Source organism: Rhinopithecus roxellana, chromosome 3 (assembly GCF_007565055.1).
Source record: "Rhinopithecus roxellana isolate Shanxi Qingling chromosome 3, ASM756505v1, whole genome shotgun sequence".
NCBI lineage: Eukaryota > Metazoa > Chordata > Mammalia > Primates > Cercopithecidae > Rhinopithecus > Rhinopithecus roxellana.
The window spans coordinates 95217572-95237882 of record NC_044551.1 but is presented as its reverse complement, the minus strand read 5'-3'; positions in this window follow the sequence as shown (position 1 = coordinate 95237882).

The window sequence follows — 20311 nt, the reverse complement described above, 5'->3', positions numbered from 1 at the left end:
TTATTAATTTCATACACCTTGTTATTAATTAAAATCCCTAAATAGAAATTTGTTGATGAAATTGGAACCTTGAAAAACTTGTCAGGAGTAGGCAAAAAAGCAAAAAGAATGAAAATTGAGCATGTTAACCCTTCATGGGAGACTGGCATAGATTGCCCTCTTATACAACCTGACTGTCCCTATGTGATCTGTGTAAAAGAACACTCTAGAAAAAGGTAGGAAAGCAAAAAGATTTGATGCATTAAAGATGATTATTTCCTGAATGTTTAATTTGGCAGAAGACAAGCTCTACTGTCATGATTCAAGTGTGGTGCTGTACATATATTTAAATTTGGCTGTTTCCTTGCCTCAGTTAAAATGAGTCATGCATCACCTTCAAGAAGACATTGGAGAGTGGAGGAATATTCTACAGTAAACCCAATTATGCTCAAACATTTTATGGTTTGAGTGTACCTAACTGCTGACCATGGTTTCCTATGGGAAACAGGGAGGAAAAGGATAAAGCTATTGCACTGCAGGTCAAGATGATATTATTTCCCAACTGGGAGAAATTCTTAAAGTACAGCATATAATTGTGCTTGCCATTTATTAAACAATTGTTGTGTGCTCCACGCTGTGTGTGCTGTAACAACCCTATGAAGTAGATGTAGTTAACATCCATGTTACAGAAGAGATAATTGAGTCATAATAGTTAATGGAATTACCGAAGTCTGCACAATTCATAAACACAGAACCAGAGTCAAGCCCTTTCCCCTTTGGCATCAGGTGAGTTTTTTGTTGTTGTTATTGTTGTTTGTTTGTTTGAGATGGAGTCTCGCTCTGTCACCTAGGCTGGAATGCAGTGATATGATCTTGGCTCACTGCAACTTCCGCCTCCGAGGTTCAAGCAATTCCCTGCCTCAGCTCCTGAGTAGCTGGGATTACAGGTGTCCGCCACCATGCCTGGCTGTTTTTTCTTTTTTTTTTTTTGTATTTTTAGTAGAGATGGGGTGCTGGGATTACAGGCATGAGCCACCGTGCCTAGCCCAGGTGAGATTTAAAATATATTTCACCAGTGGGTCTGAGAGGATTGGCAATGAACTTTATTGAGACGGAAAAAATGAGAAAGGTAAAAAATGATGAGAAGATTCTTTGGGTTGAGCAGCTGAGAATTGTAGTTACTATTTCTTGAGTTGGGGAAAAATGAAGAAGGTGCAGCTTAAAAGGGAATAAAAAGTACATATTATATGTTACATTTCAGGTGCTATTACATATGGAATGAAGATGTTACATAGGAATTTGGTTAAAGGACCTGTGAATTTGAAGGACTGTTTAGGCTGAGGATATAAATGTGTGTGTTATCAACTTAAAAAATGTAACTTCTATCCAGCAGACTTTGGGCAGTGACAGGGAATAAATGCTAATAAAAAAAGGGGCTAGAGAACTGAGCCTGTGGCACTCTGCCTTGTAGAGGTTATGAAGTGCAATGGCCTAAATTGTGCCCTCCCCCAAGTTCATATGTTGCAGCCCTAACCTCCCCTGTGACTATGTTTGGAGATACAACCTTTAAAGAAGTCATTTAAAGAGGTCATTAGGCTAAATGAAGCCATAGGATGAATCTAGTAGCACTGGTGTCTTTATAAGAAGAGGTGGAGGCCAGGCGTGGTGGCTCATGCTGAAATCCCAGACCTTTGGGAGGATGAGGTGGGTGGATCACCTGAGATCAGGAGTTCGAGACCATCCTAGCCAACATGGTGAAACCTAGTCTCTACTAAAAATACGAAAGTTAGCCAGGCCTCGTGGCAGGGTCCTGTAATCCTAGCTACTCAAGTGGCTGAGGCAGGAGAAACTCTTGAAGTGGGTAGGCAGAGGTTGCAGGGAGCTGAGATCGTGCCATTGCACTCTAGCCTGGGTGACAAGCGAAACTTCCTCACACACACACACACACACACACACACAAAGGGGTGGAGACATCAAGAATGAGCACTGAAACAGTGGACAGACCATGCAAGGACAAAGCAAGAAGGCAGCCACCTACACTACAAAGAGAGAGGCTTCAGGAGAAATCAGCCCTGCTGACACCTTGATCTTGGACTTCCTACCTCCAGAACTGTGAGGAATCAGTGTCTGTTGTTAAAGCTACTCAGTCTGTGGTGTTTTGTTATGATAACCCTCAAAAACAGATACAGGAAGAGTGCCCTCAGTCTAGTAAGACTAGTACAGAGTCAGCCACCAATGAGGTGGAGAAAGCTGACCATGGGCCATGTCCCTTAAGCTAAGTAAAGGCAATATTTTGAGGAAAGAATGATCAATTGTGTCTGAGAGGACTGATCAAGAGGGCCCTGAAGTGCCATCCAGCTGGACTAAACTTTAGACAGACTTCTTCCTAACCCAGGATCCCTGAACTCCATGAGCATTTCCTTTAGAAAATGTGTAATTATAAATTCTTTGTTCCCTTGGTATATGAATATTTTTTAAAGCTTTCTACCAATTTTATAGCTTAGAAATATCTTACTCAAATACTTAGGAACCATCTCTTCGAGAGGTAATCATCGAGGAAGGTAGAGCTCCTATTCCCCAGTTTATTTGACAGGGTGGGAGCCTAACTTTGATAAGTGCCAATTAGCAGATGCAGATGGAATCACAGGAACAACAACAACCACCACCACCACCACATGAAAACTTAGGAATAACTCAATGTGTTCAGCCCATCCTATTAATCAACCTTACTCCAAAGGTTCTGCAGTACTTTGCCACTAGCTCACTCCACAATTAAAAATTCCCCTGCATTTTGTTTCAGTGTAGTTGAGTTTAGATTTTAATTTTGGCTTCTCTTCCCTATTGCAGTATTCTTGAATAAAGTCTTCCTTGTTTAACTTTTCCTAGTGCAATTTTTCCTTTGGACAGGACCAGTGAGGTGAGGACTAAGCACTGATCACTGGGCTTCCCCACATGGATTCCACAGGTGGTCTATGGCTGTAGGATTATAAAACTAGTGCATAAAATATTTTCAGAATCCCAGTAGATAATTGATATGAAGAAACCAGTTCACTGGTTTCCATACCAATATCTCTTTTGGTTTGGGATTAATGATTTCTGCTACAAATAGTCACTTTTTGATCCTTTTACATCTTTCAGCTATTTAAAGTACTATAATTGATAACATCCACTGTTTAAATATTTAAATATACAGTTAACTATGGTTTGAGTGCTTTTGTCAACTCTAAAATTCATGTTGAAATTTAATCCCCCATGCAACAGTTTTGGGAGGTGTGTGGACATTGATAGATGATTCAGTTATGACAGCTTCACCCTCATGAATGGGATTAGGTGCCCTTATAAAAGGGCTTGATAGAAGGAGTTTACTCTTTTTTGCCCTTCTGACTTCTGTCATATAAGGACACTACATTCCTCCCCTTTTGAGGATGCAACACTAAGGCACCATCTTGAAAGCAGAGAGCTGCCCTCATCAAACACTGAGCATGCTGATGCCTTGATCATGACTTCTCAGCCTACAGAACTGTGAGAAATAAATTTATGTTCTTTATAAATTACCCAGTCTGTGGTATTCCATTATAGCAGCACAGAACAGACTATGACACAGTTGGTTATTTAGACATGAATGACTAAATTTTATTTTATAATTTAAAGGCAGAAACCTATCTGAGGTGAAAAGAAAGATTCTAGACTGTGAAATCTTATACACTGTTGCATGTATAGAACTACCTTTAAGGCATTTCACAAGCATCCTCTGAAATATCTTTGTTTTTAACATGTGAGAAAAATTACATTTTTTTCTTGATAGTGCATTTTTTCTTGTATGATTCTTTTATGCAAATACATCTAGTTGAGGTTTTGATGAACAATTTAAGCCAAACCTACACACTGGTATCAAAGAAGTGAATATTTTCAAACCTCAGTATTTAGCTTGGGGATTGCAAGCAAATTATCAACCTATACCTAAAGTTAGGTGTGCTGTTGGGAAAATGGCTGTTAGCTTGTACTGTGTTCAGAATTGAGAATTGTTGATTATATGGAAATATTTAAACTTCATGAAGAAAATGTAGTTGACTACCTTATCTTAATATCCTTTTGTTCCCACTTCTGGTGTGATGTTCTTGTCTACTTGAGATTTTTCCCTCTTATTTCTAGGCAGAAATAGTCCAATAAATATTAGAAAACTCATCAAATGTCTATAAATTAAACATTTACACACTATCCTTCCCTTTTGTTGAGATCTTAAATCCATCCTTTTTTTTCTCTTGTCAAAAGAAATATGCAGTCATTGAAGAAAAGTCAGAAAATATTTAAAAGTAAAAAGAAGGAAGCAACAACACTGGAAATGGCCTGAAGCCACAGGTAAGGTGAGAATGTGATGAGAATATCCTGCTGCATCTAGCCAAGATGGCAACGGAACTTCATGTTTTGAATCTTCCTGCTCCAAATGCATAATGACGATGACTGATATTTAAAGGAGAACATTAAGGAGCACATGTATACTACAAAAGTAATAACAACCATCTTTTATAACAAAAAATGACAAACATTGTGCAAAATGGACCTTCTGAGGCTTCAGGGATTAGAATGACAGCAGCAAATGAGGAGCAGCACCCGTAGCCTTCTTGGGAAAATGGGAATAACAGTTCCCCAAAAGAAGCAGTGGAATAGGGTTATTTCCTCCGTGAAAAGAATTGTCCTAAGGTTACAGCTTATAGTCTATGGCATGAGGGAGAAAGAAAATATCAAAATATAAGTTTAAGCAAGGTACCCTAGCCAGGGGAACTGAGACACACAACACCTGGAAAATCGGGTAACTCCCACCCCAATACTGCGCTTTAAGCAAACAGGCACACCAGGAGAATATATCCCACACCTGGCCGGGAGGGTCCCACGCCCACGGAGCCTCCCTCATTGCTAACACAGCAGTCTGCGGCGATCTAACCACAAGGCAGCAGCGAGGCTGGGGGAGGGGCGCCTGCCATTGCTGAGGCTTAAGTAGGTAAACAAAGCCACTGGGAAGCTCGAACTGGGTGGAGCTCACAGCAGCTCAAGGAAACCTGCCTGGCTCTGTAGACTTCACCTCTGGGGTCAGGGCACAGCTAAAAAAGAACAACGAAAAAGCAGCAGAACCTCTGCAGACGCAAACGACTCTGTCTGACAGCTTTGAAGAGAGCAGTGGATCTCCCAACACGGAGGTTGAGATCTGAGAAGGGACAGACTGCCTGCTCAAGTGGGTCCCTGACCCCTGAGTAGCCTAACTGGGAGACATCCCCCACTAGGGGCAGTCTGACACCCCACACCTCACAGGGTGGAGTACACCCCTGAGAGGAAGCTTCCAAAGTAAGAATCAGACAGGTACACTCGCTGTTCAGCAATATTCTATCTTCTGCAACCTCTGCTGCTGATACCCAGGCAAACAGGGTCTGGAGTGGACCTCAAGCAATCTCCAACAGACCTACAGCTGAGGGTCCTGACTGTCAGAAGGAAAACTATCAAACAGGAAGGACACCTATACCAAAACCCCATCAGTACATCACCATCATCAAAGACCAGAGACAGATAAAACCACAAAGATGGGGAAAAACCAGGGCAGAAAAGCTGGAAATTCAAAAAATAAGAGTGCATCTCTCCCTGCAAAGGAGCGCAGCCCATCGCCAGCAGTGGATCAAAGCTGGTCAGAGAACGACATTGACGAGATGAGAGAAGAAGGCTTCAGTCCATCAAACTTCTCAGAGCTAAAGGAGGAATTACGTACCCAGCGCAAAGAAACTAAAAATCTTGAAAAAAGAGTGGAAGAATTGACAGCTAGACTAATTAATGCAGAGAAGGTCATAAATGAAATGACAGAGATGAAAACCATGACACGAGAAATACGTGACAAATGCACAAGCTTCAGTAACCGACTCGATCAACTGGAAGAAAGAGTATCAGCGATTGAGGATCAAATAAAGGAAATGAAGCGAGAAGAGAAACCAAAAGAAAAAAGAAGAAAAAGAAATGAACAAAGCCTGCAAGAAGTATGGGATTATGTAAAAAGACCAAATCTACGTCTGATTGGGGTGCCTGAAAGTGAGGGGGAAAATGGAACCAAGTTGGAAAACACTCTTCAGGATATCATCCAGGAAACTTCCCCAACCTAGTAGGGCAGGCCAACATTCAAATTCAGGAAATACAGAGAATGCCACAAAGATACTCCTCGAGAAGAGCAACTCCAAGACACATAATTGCCAGATTCACCAAAGTTGAAATGAAGGAAAAAATCTTAAGGGCAGCCAGAGAGAAAGGTCGGGTTACCCACAAAGGGAAGCCCATCAGACTGACAGCAGATCTCTCGGCAGAAACTCTACAAGCCAGAAGAGAGTGGGGGCCAATATTCAACGTTCTTAAAGAAAAGAATTTTCAACCCAGAATTTCATATCCAGCCAAACTAAGTTTCATCAGTGAAGGAGAAATAAAATCCTTTACAGATAAGCAAATGCTTAGAGATTTTGTCACCACCAGGCCTGCCTTACAAGAGACCCTGAAGGAACCCCTAAACATGGAAAGGAACAACCGGTACCAGCCATTGCAAAAACATGCCAAAATGGAAAGACCATCGAGGCTAGGAAGAAACTGCGTCAACTAACGAGCAAAATAACCAGTTAATATCATAATGGCAGGATCAAGTTCACACATAACAATATTAACCTTCAATGTAAATGGACTAAATGCTCCAATTAAAAGACACAGACTGGCAAACTGGATAAAGAGTCAAGACCCATCAGTCTGCTGTATTCAGGAGACCCATCTCACATGCAGAGACATACATAGGCTCAAAATAAAGGGATGGAGGAAGATCTACCAAGCAAATGGAGAACAAAAACAAGCAGGGGTTGCAATCCTAGTCTCTGATAAAACAGACTTTAAACCATCAAAGATCAAAAGAGACAAAGAAGGCCATTACATAATGGTAAAGGGATCAATTCAACAGGAAGAGCTAACTCTCCTAAATATATATGCACCCAATACAGGAGCACCCAGATTCATAAAGCAAGTCCTTAGAGACTTACAAAGAGACTTAGACTCCTATACAATAATAATGGGAGACTTCAACACTCCACTGTCAACATTAGACAGATCAACGAGACAGAAAGTTAACAAGGATATCCAGGAATTGAACTCATCTCTGCACCAAGCGGACCTAATAGACATCTGTAGAACTCTCCACCCCAAATCAACAGAATATACATTCTTCTCAGCACCACATCGCACTTATTCCAAAATTGACCACATAATTGGAAGTAAAGCACTCCTCAGCAAATGTAAAAGAACAGAAATTATAACAAACTCTTAGACCACAGTGCAATCAAACTAGAACTCAGGACTAAGAAACTCAATCAAAACCACTCAACTACATGGAAACTGAACAACCTGCTCCTGAATGACTACTGGGTACATAACGAAATGAAAGCAGAAATAAAGATGTTCTTTGAAACCAATGAGAACAAAGATACAACATACCAGAATCTCTGGGACACATTTAAAGCAGTGTGTAGAGGGAAATTTATAGCACTAAATGCCCACAAGAGAAAGCAGGAAAGATCTAAAATTGACACTCTAACATCACAATTAAAAGAACTAGAGAGGCAAGAGCAAACACATTCAAAAGCTAGCAGAAGGCAAGAAATAACTAAGATCAGAGCAGAACTGAAGGAGAAAAAATCAATGAATCCAGGAGTTGGTGTTTTGAAAAGATCAACAAAATTGACAGACTGCTAGCAAGACTAATAAGAAAAGGGAGAGGAATCAAATAGACGCAATAAAAAATGATAAAGGGGATATCACCACCGACCCCACAGAAATACAAACTACCATCAGAGAATACTATAAAAACCTCTACGCAAATCAACTAGAAAATCTAGAAGAAATGGATAATTTCCTGGACACTTACACTCTCCCAAGACTAAACCAGGAAGAAGTTGAATCCCTGAATAGACCAATAGCAGGCTCTGAAATTGAGGCAATAATTAATAGCCTACCCACCAAAAAAAGTCCGGGACCAGATGGATTCACAGCTGAATTCTACCAGAGGTACAAGGAGGAGCTGGTACCATTCCTTCTGAAACTATTCCAATCAATAGAAAAAGAGGGAATCCTCCCAAACTCATTTTTTGAGGCCAACATCATCCTGATACCAAAGTCTTGCAGAGACACAACAAAAAGAATTTTAGACCAATATCCCTGATGAACATCGATGCAAAAATCCTCAATAAAATACTGGCAAACCGGATTCAGCAGCACATCAAAAAGCTTATCCACCATGATCAAGTGGGCTTCAAACCCTGGGATGCAAGGCTGGTTCAACATTCGCAAATCAATAAACGTAATCCAGCATATAAACAGAACCAAAGACAAGAACCACATGATTATCTCAATAGATGCAGAAAAGGCTTTTGACAAAATTCAACAGCCCTTCATTCTAAAGACGCTCAATAAATTCGGTATTGATGGAACGTACCTCAAAATAATAAGAGCTATTTATGACAAACCCACAGCTAATATCATACTGAATGGGCAAAAACTGGAAAAATTCCCTTTGAAAACTGGCACAAGACAGGGATGCCCTCTCTCGCCACTCCTATTCAACATAGTCTTGGAAGTTCTGGCTAGGGCAATCAGGCAAGAGAAAGAAATCAAGGGTATTCAGTTAGGAAAAGAAGAAGTCAAATTGTCCCTGTTTGCAGATGACATGATTGTATATTTAGAAAACCACATCGTCTCAGCCCAAAATCTCCTTAAGCTGATAAGCAACTTCAGCAAAGTCTCAGGATACAAAATTAATGTGCAAAAATCACAAGCATTCTTATACACCAGTAACAGACAAGCAGAGAGCCAAATCATGAATGAACTTCCATTCACAATTGCTTCATAGAGAATCAAATACCTAGGAATCCAACTTACAAGGGATGTAAAGGACCTCTTCAAGGAGAACTACAAACCACTGCTCAGTGAAATAAAAGAGGACACAAACAAATGGAAGAACATAACATGCTCATGGATAGGAAGAATCAATATTGTGAAAATGGCCATACTGCCCAAGGTTATTTATAGATTCAATGCCATCCCCATCAAGCTACCAATGAGTTTCTTCACAGAATTGGAAAAAACTGCTTTAAAGTTCATATGGAACCAAAAAAGAGCCCGCATTGCCAAGACAATCCTAAGTCAAAAGGACAAAGCTGGAGACGTCACGCTACCTGACTTCAAACTATACTACAAGGCTACAGTAACCAAAACAGCATGGTACTGGTACCAAAACAGAGCTATAGACCAATGGAACAGAACAGAGTCCTCAGAAATAATACCACACATCTACAGCCATCTGATCTTTGACAAACCTGAGAGAAACAAGAAATGGGGAAAGGATTCCCTATTTAATAAATGGTGCTGGGAAAATTGGCTAGCCATAAGTAGAAAGCTGAAACTGGATCCTTTCCTTACTCCTTATACGAAGATTAATTCAAGATGGATTAGAGACTTAAATGTTAGACCTAATACCATAAAAACCCTAGAAGACAACCTAGGTAGTACCATTCAGGACATAGGCATGGGCAAGGACTTCATGTCTAAAACACCAAAAGCAATGGCAGCAAAAGCCAAAATTGACAAATGGGATCTAATTAAACTAAAGAGCTTCTGCACAGCAAAAGAAACTACCATCAGAGTGAACAGGCCACCTACAGAATGGGAGAAAATTTTTGCAATCTACTCATCTGACAAAGGGCTAATATCCAGAATCTACAAAGAACTCAAATATACAAGAAAAAAAACAAACAACCCCATCAAAAAGTGGGCAAAGTATATGAACAGACATTTCTCATAAGAAGACATCCATACAGCCAACAGACACATGAAAAAATGCTCATCATCACTCTCCATCAGAGAAATGCAAATCAAAACCACAATGAGATACCACCTCACACCAGTTAGAATGGCAATCATTAAAAAGTCAGGAAACAACAGGTGTTGGAGAGGATGTGGAGAAATAGGAACACTTTTACACTGTTGGTGGGATTGTAAACTAGTTCAACCATTATGGAAAACAGTATGGCAATTCCTTAAGGATCTAGAACTAGATGTACCATATGACCCAGCCATCCCATTACTGGGTATATACCCAAAGGATTATAAATTATTCTACTACAAAGACACATGCACACATATATTTATTGCGGCACTATTCACAATAGCAAAGACTTGGAATCAACCCAAATGTCCATCTGTGACAGACTGGATTAAGAAAATGTGGCACATATACACCATGGAATACTATGCAGCCATAAAAAAGGATGAGTTTGAGTCCTTTGTAATGACATGGATGCAGCTGGAAACCATCATTCTTAGCAAACTATCACAAGAACAGAAAACCAAACACTGCATGTTTTCACTCATAGGTGGGAGCTGAACAATTTGATCACTTGGACTGGGGAAGGGGAACATCACACACTGGGGCCTATCATGGGGAAGGGGGAGCGGGGAGGGATTGCATTGGGAGTTATACTTGATATAAATGATGAATTGATGGGTGCTGACGCGTTGATGGGTGCAGCACACCAACATGGCACAAGTATACATATGTAACAAACCTGCACGTTATGCACATCTACCCTAGAACTTAAAGTATAATGGAAAAAAAAAAAGTTAATGAATAACTTTCGAAAGTGAGTTTTGAAATAACTGCCTCTTTAAATCCTTTGCACATTTTTATATTGAGTTAAAAAGTTCCTTTCATTAAAGATACTATTGTGTTTGCTAAAAAAAAAAAAAAAAAAGAAATAAAAATGTGTATAATATTTATATTCAGAGTATAAATGCAACGGAACTGTTAGTGGTTGATTATTAATATGGTCTTAAAGCCTTGTCAAAATCCAAAAGATGTAATACTATTAAGCATAAGCCACTGAATAATTCATCATTGAAAATGAACTAATTTTGTTTTTAAAATTTAAAGTACATACATTTAAAAGAAATGACTATGGTGAGACTTCAAATCTGCATCCTAAAAACAGTACAGAGAGTAGAATAAAACCTTAATTTTAAGTGATCCCACAAAGTATCAAGTGGTGCTCTGAGTCTCTATTTTCATAATGTTATACTAGGTGTTTTCGCAGCAAATATCATTGTAACCTTTAAAAAAGTCAGTCTTTTAATTATTAGGATAAAATGGTAGATCTTACTTCATTATGTTACTTTGTATTTCTTAAGTCTCCTAATCCATTTAAATAAGTGTAGAGACAGCCTTTGTGAATAAATGTGAGGAAGAGAAGGCAGTGACTTTCAGGTAACAATGAAAATAATATTTGTCTTTAATTTGTGTTTAAATTGCCGTCTCTAAGTAACCACACTCAGCATTGGCAAGATTAAATAATTACTAAATATCTTTATTCCACTCCTCCCTGCTCCAGCTCCCATGAAGTTCAGCCAGATTGGACTCCCAGGTGTGAAAGTTTGAACATGATTCTATTTAAATGTCAGAGTTTCCAGAACACACTTTGCATGCCAAGCACATTTTCTTTAATCTAGTCATGAGTTCTCTAAGGCAACTTGGATGATATCCAGCAAAAACTGAGAAACAAACCTGGATTGGATAGAGGCAAGTATCTGACTGACTTTGCTTTTCTGAGTTTCAGAAGAAGGTACAATAATCGTTTTGCCCAAGACCAGATTAGATAAGGGGACCGTTCTAGGGAATTAAATGAGAGGTCACATCTCCCTAAAGTCCTGGTATTGTGGAGGTCGGAATAGGGGACATCTTTCAGGGAAGTCTTCAGTAAAATGATGAAGGCAAAATTTACTTTCTGGTGCTTTATTTCCGTCGCTGTGAGTTAGAACTAAAGTTTCATGGTTACAATTTGAAAAATATTGAACTGGATTAATTTAAAATTAATGACTGATGACAATTAAGCAGAGAGCAGTATGTGGCAAAGGCCACTCTGTTGAAAGTGAGGATTAATTTACAAAATATATTTCCATTTGTGGAGGACTGTTAGTGTTTTAGAAGCATTTTGAATAGATCTTTCCTTTGCAGAACACAGGAAGGAGATAATTATAACAATTTCATAACACAAGCTACTGAAATGGAAGCCTAGAAAAAAATAAAAAAACCTGTCTTCCAACCTATAGACCACTGCCTGTCCCACTACACTATGCTCATGAGCTTCTAAAAACTTCGTCTCAAAAAAAAAAAAATTGCGCCTTTATTAGGTCCATTGTATATTGTGGGCATGGAGATGCAATGTGGTAGAATAAGAGTATTGCTCTCGGTCACCTTTACATACACCAATTACTCAGGGTACAAAATGTTTCTGTATTTGTTTCTACCACAGTTATTTTCTATAGGAATACCTTTTTTTTGGTCAGTGTTTTATTTCCTCATGTTGGATTTGCTAGATAACTTTCTCCCACTTTGCTTTACCCTCTGCCCTCAGCTCCTGGCTGAAGAAAGCATGCAGGTCTGGGCTCCCCACAATTCCTTCAGAGAGGCAGAAACTAGAGAAAAATATTTCTCCTTAAAGCTTAAATCTTTTGGTCAATCATATATACATTTTTTTTTTGGTCAATCATGCATACATATTTTACTGTGGCGCATAGTCAGTGGCAATCATGGCCTTTCCAGTAGCATAAAGCTAATATGATATTAAATTAGCAACAACTCTTTTTTTTTTTTTTAAGACACAGTCTTGCTCTGTTGCCCAGGCTGGAGTAGAGTGGCACAGTCACAGCTCACTGCAGGCTTGGTCTCCCAGGCTCAAGTGATCCTACCACCTCAGCCTCCCAAGTAGCTGGGAATGCAGGCACATGGTATTACACCTGGCTATTTTTTTTAAAAATAATTTTTACATAGATAGGGTCTCTCTATGTTGCCCAGGCTGGTTTCAAAATTCTGAGCTCAAGCAGTCCTCCTGCCTTGGCCTCCCCAAGTGCTGAGATTACAGGCATGAGCCACCAAACCTGGCCAACTTTCCCTTTTATCCTGTCTCAATAGTCCCTTTTCTTAAGAATAAAGAAAGAAAGAGAAAGAAAATCATGCCCTCTTATAACCACACTTCTGTTTATGTCTTACCTCCTATTTCTGCCCATTTTCTTTCCTCGCCTTCAAAAAGATTTACAATTGATTTGGTATTACTGTGTATGAAGCTAATAAAAATAGTGTTGAATATTGTGGCTTCATTCTAACATGTGCACTTAATGATGAGAGGAAGATAGGAAATCAGATGAGTGCACTGCAAATCAAACAAACCAAATCTCTGCCATGTATCTAAAAGTCCCAGAGGTTGAAGGTTGACAGTGTCATCTCCACAGAGTAGAATACATTATAATCTCTAGTCTTACTGTCAGTATGTTTAAGCAGGAAAATGCATTATGGGTAATCACCTTGTGGCTGTGTAATACATATCAATGAGTCAAATAACCCTGAAGGAAATTGAGCGGTTGTAAAATCAGAATAAAGGCCCAGTACTTTGTCCAGTGATCTGAACGTCAGGTCTGTGAACACGGAGAGTAGCAGAGTACCTAAACCCTAAAGAGAATTTGAATAAAATTTGAGCACTAACAGTATTAGCATTTTAGTCACAAACGATATGCAGAAACGACTGGTTTCAAAAGGTACACTTAAGGGCTTCAGAGAGCTCCTACTGTGAGCCCCATTGGTAAGGTCTTCCTTTCAAATGCCATCCTAGCCTTTGATTGCCAGCTTCGCTTTGACTCTGAGCCGCATCAGGCTGTAAAAGCATAAAGGTTAGCTTTCCATTGCAGGAGTGTGCAAAGGAAGTACAACAGCAAAGCTGCAATCGTAAAAGGGAAGAACACCAATATGTCATGGTATTGCTGAAACTTGAAGGCCTGAAATTAATCAGAGAGCCCTTTTCACCCTCTCTTCCTTAAAGACTGCAACAAGTAAGAGACAAAGGCAGGACTGCCCTTGCTTTCCCTTACTGCTTGCCCTGTGTGATCACCTCAGTCAGAGTTCCTCAAATGCCAAAGAGAGAAGGTTAGGGAGGCCTCTAAAAATGCAAAATAGCTCTCACCCTGGAGGTATTCCATGGTGAAATGATGGAAATCAAAGCAGGAAGAAGTTAATACTTAAAAATATTTTCAGCAGAAGGCAAGAGAAAAATCGTTAGATATTTTTCTTTTTAATAAAGAGTAGTGTAATTCAGTTACAGAATTCTAAATTGCACTGTTTTCGGGATTTAGGGCTTGTTCTCTGAGGAATCAGTAGTATGAGGTGGTATCTGGCAGTGGCAGCTTGCTGTCTCACCTCTCATTCAGGCTAAAGGATCAATGATAAAGAATGACAATAGTAATAAAGCCTATGCTTTTACAATACAGTCTTAAATAAATTTACCATATATTAATACAGATGCTGTTTGACTTATGATGGGGTTAAGTCCTGATAAACCTATCATAAATTTTGTAAGTTAAAAAATGTGCTTAATACGCCTAACCTACTGAACTTCATAGCTTAGCCTAGCTTGCCTTAAATATGCTCAGAACACTTAAATCAGCCTGTCATTGGGCAAAAACATGTTATACGGAGTCTGCTTTATAATAAAACATTGACTATCTTATGTAACGTATTGAATACTATAGTGAAAGTGAAAAGGGTTGAATGTGTACTCTAAGGTTTCTACTGAATCTGAATTACGTACGCACCATTGTAAAGTTGACAGACCATCAGTTGGATCATCCTAATTTGGGTACATCTGTACTGCATTTTTTAATTGAGTCAAATTAAGTCAAATGACAGCTCGGCTTAATTTAAAAAATACATCAAAATAGACTTCTGATTAATAATAGAGTTTGTAATTGTAAAATAATTAAAATAGCTCATATTTATTTTATGTTTATTATGTCATAATGCTTCAGGTTTTGTTTGTCTGAATTCTTTTTACATAGCCCTTTGAACTAACCAGGTTAGTCATTTTCCTATCTTTATTTATAGAGATGATATTAACGCATCTTGTTTATAGAGATGATATTAAGTAACTTTTCCAAGTCACACAGATAGTGGAAAGACAGGATATGAATTCAGGCTAATGTCTTCAGAGCCCAGCCTCCTGACCACTATACTGAGGCAGCCTGTATGTGAAATGATGTTTGTGAAATTACATCCCGTAGACCAGATGCCCACTGGATAAAAAGTTCCTTTCACTTCAGAATGTGAAGTAAGCGTTCTCATAAAATCTGTCAATTTGTAGATTTCACCCACCAACATCTCTGAATGTAAATACGAAGCTGGAAAAAAAGTTGTAGGCAAATGTATGCAAAGTTAAATACAGATATAATTATTTATATTTTATTAGGTTCTGTTGTTTTATTTGTAAATATTTTAAAAAATTAGTGTGTTTTGAAAAATCAAGGGAGCATAGGCCCTTTTTTGTCTCAGATATGTTCATGTACTTACTAAGACCTAGCCTTTATGGCCAGTTACAGTTTCAAGTGTGTAGTGACCTGGAGAAAAAGACAACCTTCACTAGCACAGATACTGCTGATGAATCAAATAGGATAGAAAAGAGTCATCAGAATCATCTAGGATGCTCACTAAACTTCAAATTTCCTGGCTTCTACTCTCAGGCTCTGAGAGAAGGATGTGCGGAAATTTTATTATTATTATTCAAGGCAGGGTCTTGCTCTGTCACGTAGGCTGGAGTGCAGTGGTATGAGCATGGCTCACTGTAGCCTCCACCTCCCAGGCTCAAGCCATCCTCCCACCTCATCTTGCTGAGTAGTGGGGAATACAGGTGCACATCAACACACTGGGCTAATTTTTTGTCTTTTTTGTAGAGATGGCTTTTTGCCATGTTGCCCAGGCTGGTATCAAACTCCTGGGCTCCAGCAATCTACCCACCTTTGGCCTCCCAAAATGCAGGGATGACAGATGTGAGCCACTGTGCCCCGTTTCAAACATCCATTTTTCACAGAAACATTCTAATAATACAAATATATCTATTAATACATTTAAATAATACAAAGTAAAATTCATATTTTAGCAGATGCACTCTGATAAACAATAATGTTTGAGACTAATAATGAATAGAAAAAAATGTAGTAAGTCTGTCTCTGATTCAGATTCTCTAGGCCCACTCCAGGACTTTCCCCCTTTGAAATGCTGACATGGATCTGAGTCTCATGGAAGCTTCTACCCCGCAGGACCTCTGTGGGGAACACGGCCACTGCTGGAAACTGGGCCGAGAGCAGGACAGAACTTTGCCCATGTTTATGTGTCCAGGCAGCAGTAGAGCTGCGGCTAGGAACAGTGATAAAAAATAAAACAAGTTTGTGGCAGTGTTATACAAATTGTAAATCAATAAGGGAATGTAAATGCTATTATCATTACGACTGCTATTGTTATAGTAAGTAACAATTTAGTAGAGGGAGGACATTTCCTCACAGTATAAAGTCACATCAGAAATTTATATTTTCTCTTTCTGTGACTCATGCAGCAATTTTTGAGTCATAGAAAGGGAAAAGCAGTCTTCATGATGATAATAGTAATAATGAGAAAAATTCTATATTACAACCAGAGATGTCATCAGAAGTCTTGTCACGTCTGACTGCTGTTTAACTTACAATGCCACTTACCATCCTGCTCTGGAAAGCTCCGAAAGTTATTCTCTGCGTAGTCAAGGTTACTTAATAGGGCTGGGGTAAGGGAGAGGGGAGTTTAGACTTAGGGAAAGTGCATTCTTTGGTATATCTTGGCATGGAGAGAGGAACAGGGTAATCATGGATCTAAATAGGAAGCAAAGAGTTGGAGAGTGGATTGGGCATTTAACAATCTGAGCACAAGACTTAAAGTCCTGATATTGGTACCTGGTATATAGCCCTGCTTTTCCTGAGGCTCATGCTCAATTTTCTGTCTCTGTAATGTACATTCCAACTTAAGTTCCTTGTGTCAGTCTCTGCTCCTTGCAAATGAGCAGGAACTACAGTTACAGTCGTGTAAAATGGAAATGCTTATTTTGAAGATGTGAGTTTTGGGTGGTGGGAAAAGTTGCAGAGATAGAGGATGAGGTTGAAAGAAAGCATGCATGGTGGACTGAGGCATGAAGAACCCCAATATTTTTTCCTCTATGTTGTCCCTTCCATTGCCATGTAACTTTGCTTTTCTTTTCCCTAAGGGGTAGAGACATTTCCCATCTGTTGAATCCAGGTTGGCCCTGTAAAGTTTTTGCTGAGCAGCATATGGTTGAGGACACAGCAGGTTTCCAACTGAAGGCCTCATGAGCTCTCTTGTGCTTCCATTTGCCATGAGAACATGCCAGAGCTAGCCTGCTGGAGGAGAGACCACGTGGAGCATAGCTGAGTTACCCAACATCCAGCCAGACAACATGTGTGCAAATCTAACCAAGACTAGCAGAACCACTTGCTCTAGTCACAGCTGCCTCCATACACATGAGCAACAAGTAGTTATTGTTTAAGCCAGAGATGTTTTATTTTATTGGTTGTGTATTATTAATGTGGCAATAGATAAGTGATGCAGGATGTGATAGATGGGGATTACAAGGAGGGTAGTAGTGAAAATATTTGCCTGCTTGGGATGCGGTAGAGGAAGGTGTAGATTTATTCTTGAAGAATTAATTGGGTCACTCTTCTGGTATTAATATACACAATTACTAGTTCAACAACATCAGTAAAAGCAGATTACATCTGACTTTGATTTAGTATTCCTGGAGTTTCCATCTTAGAACCTTTCTTGCAAGAGATTACGTATTATCAGCTAATTATATCCATTGGGATTTATCACTTGCCCAGATTCTCACTTCATTATCAACAAAACATTTTCATTCAAAATTTTATTCATTTTCTTAGTTACTTGGAAATAATCTCTTGGTTTTCATTTTTATTAAATTCCCCCACCGAAATTTCTAAAAATATATCAGTCGAGATCCCTACAGGAAAATGATTGAACATGAAAAACAGGATATTTTGAAGATGGCTTAATAAGTAGATCAATTACATAGATTTGGATGAGGTAAACCACAAGGGAATTATAGTAGGTCTGATACTAAGAAGTTAAAATGTCACATATTGCAAGTGAGAGCTCAGTCAATCCTGTAGTAGTATTCCAGGAGCTATAATGGCCCTTACGTAGACTTAACATCAGAACTTAATATTATACATTATTAATATTAGAAATTTTGGGACTGTTGCCATTCTACACTGAAGGATCAACGTGGCTAGTTCCTGCAGCCTGAAAGGAGAAGGCCTTTTGCAGAGTCCTACAGGTAGAGAAGTGTGAGAATCAATATGCCAAGCTCATCCTCCTTTCTCCAGATTCCTTTGTTGGCACCCAAACAGCCAAAGGCAGTACATGGGAAAGGAGCCATTGAGAGAGCTGATATAGACAATCTTCAGGAACCAAGGTGAAGAAAGATGGGGGGTTAATCTGCACCGCATCTGCCCGTTGTGAGCATTACAGCACATATACCATATGTGTTTTTACTAATTAACCTCTTTTCTTTTTTTCTTTTCATTTATTTTATTATAGTTTAAGTTCTAGGGTACGTGTGCACAACGTGCAGGTTTGTTACATATGTATACATGTGCCATGTTGGTGTGCTGCACCCATTAACTTGCCTTTACATTAGGTATATCTCCTAATGCTCTCCCTCCCTACTTCCCGCAATAGGCCCCAGTGTGTGATGTTCCCCTTCCTGTGTCCAAGTGATCTCATTGTTCAATTCCCACCTATGAGTGAGAACATGTGGTGTTTGGTTTTCTGTTCTTGCAATAGTTTGCTGAGAATGATGGTTTCCAGCTGCCTCCATGTCCCTACAAAGGACACGAACTCATCCCTTTTTATGGCTGCATAGTATTCCATGGTGTGTATGTGCCACATTTTCTTAATCCAGTCTGTCACTGATGGACATTTGGGTTGATTCCATGTCTTTGCTATTGTGAATAGTGCCTCAATAAACATACATGTGGATGTGTCTTTATAGCAGCATGACTTATAATCCTTTGGGTATATCCCCAGTAATGGGATGGCTGGGTCAAATGGTATTTCTAGTTCTAGATCCTTGAGGAATCACCACACTGTTTTCCACAATGGTTGAACTAGTTTACAGTTCCACCAACAGTGTAAAAGTGTTCCTATTTCTCCACATCCTCTCCAGCACCTGTTGTTTCCTGACTTGAATGATTGCCATTCTAACTGGTGTGAGATGGTATCTCATTGTGGTTTTGATTTGCATTTCTCTGATGGCGAGTGATGATGAGCATTTTTTCATGTGTCTGTTGGCTGTATGAATGTCTTCTTTTGAGAAGTGTCTGTTCATATCCTTTGCCCACTTTTTGATGCGGTTGTTTTTTTCTTGTAAATTTGTTTAAGGTCTTTATAGGTTCTGGATATTAGCCCTTTGTCAGATGGGTAGATTGCAAAAATTTTCTCCCATTCTGTAGGTTGCCTGTTCACTCTGATGGTTGTTTCTTTTACTGTGCAGAAGCTCTTTAGTTTAATTAGATCCCATTTGTCAGTTTTGGCTTTAGTTGCCGTTGCTTTTGGTGTTTTAGACATGAAGTGCTTGCCCATGCCTATGTCCTGAATGGTAATTAACCTCTTTTCTAAGGGGCAAAACAGTGTTCCTGGAAGCCCTGAATACTGTTCTGCAGCATATTGACTCATTGGGTTATGAATTATCACTGCCTGGATATTAGGTTATTAACATTGCACATTGAGAAACTCATATTGTACGTTTTGTTGTCAAAACCTTTCTGATGTCCCTGAGAACCTCAGGAGCAACTGCTGCTGAGTCATCTGCCTAACACGGCAGCAACAGACATGCTGAAACCCTGGTATTGCACTAGCACTCATGGAGACCAAGCAGCCAGTTGGTGGTAGATTTATTACATCAGGCTTCTTTCGTCCCAGAAGCAGCAACCATTAATCTTTACTAGAACCAACATGTATCCAGCTACCATTTTGCCTTTTCTATCTGCAGGGCTTCGGCTAGCACCACTGTCCACTGGTTCACAAGCTGATATTTTCATAGGCACAGTATTTTTTAATATTGTCTCAAAGCAAGAGACCAGCTAAACGTTGAAGGCGGTATGGCAATGGGCATGGGCCTCCAGGATCTACTGGCCTTACTACAGTGTCTGAGAGCTACTGGAAATATAACATTTTGAAGGCATTGCTGAGGTGAAAGACTGGAGGGTTTACTCTGCAAGGACTAGGCGCTATCCTCCAAGATGAAATGTGCATCCTATAACAAAAACTATTATCTCAAGCTGTGTCCATCAAAGGTGAAATTTATCAGTTTGAACATCAAAGTATAGAAGTAGGGCT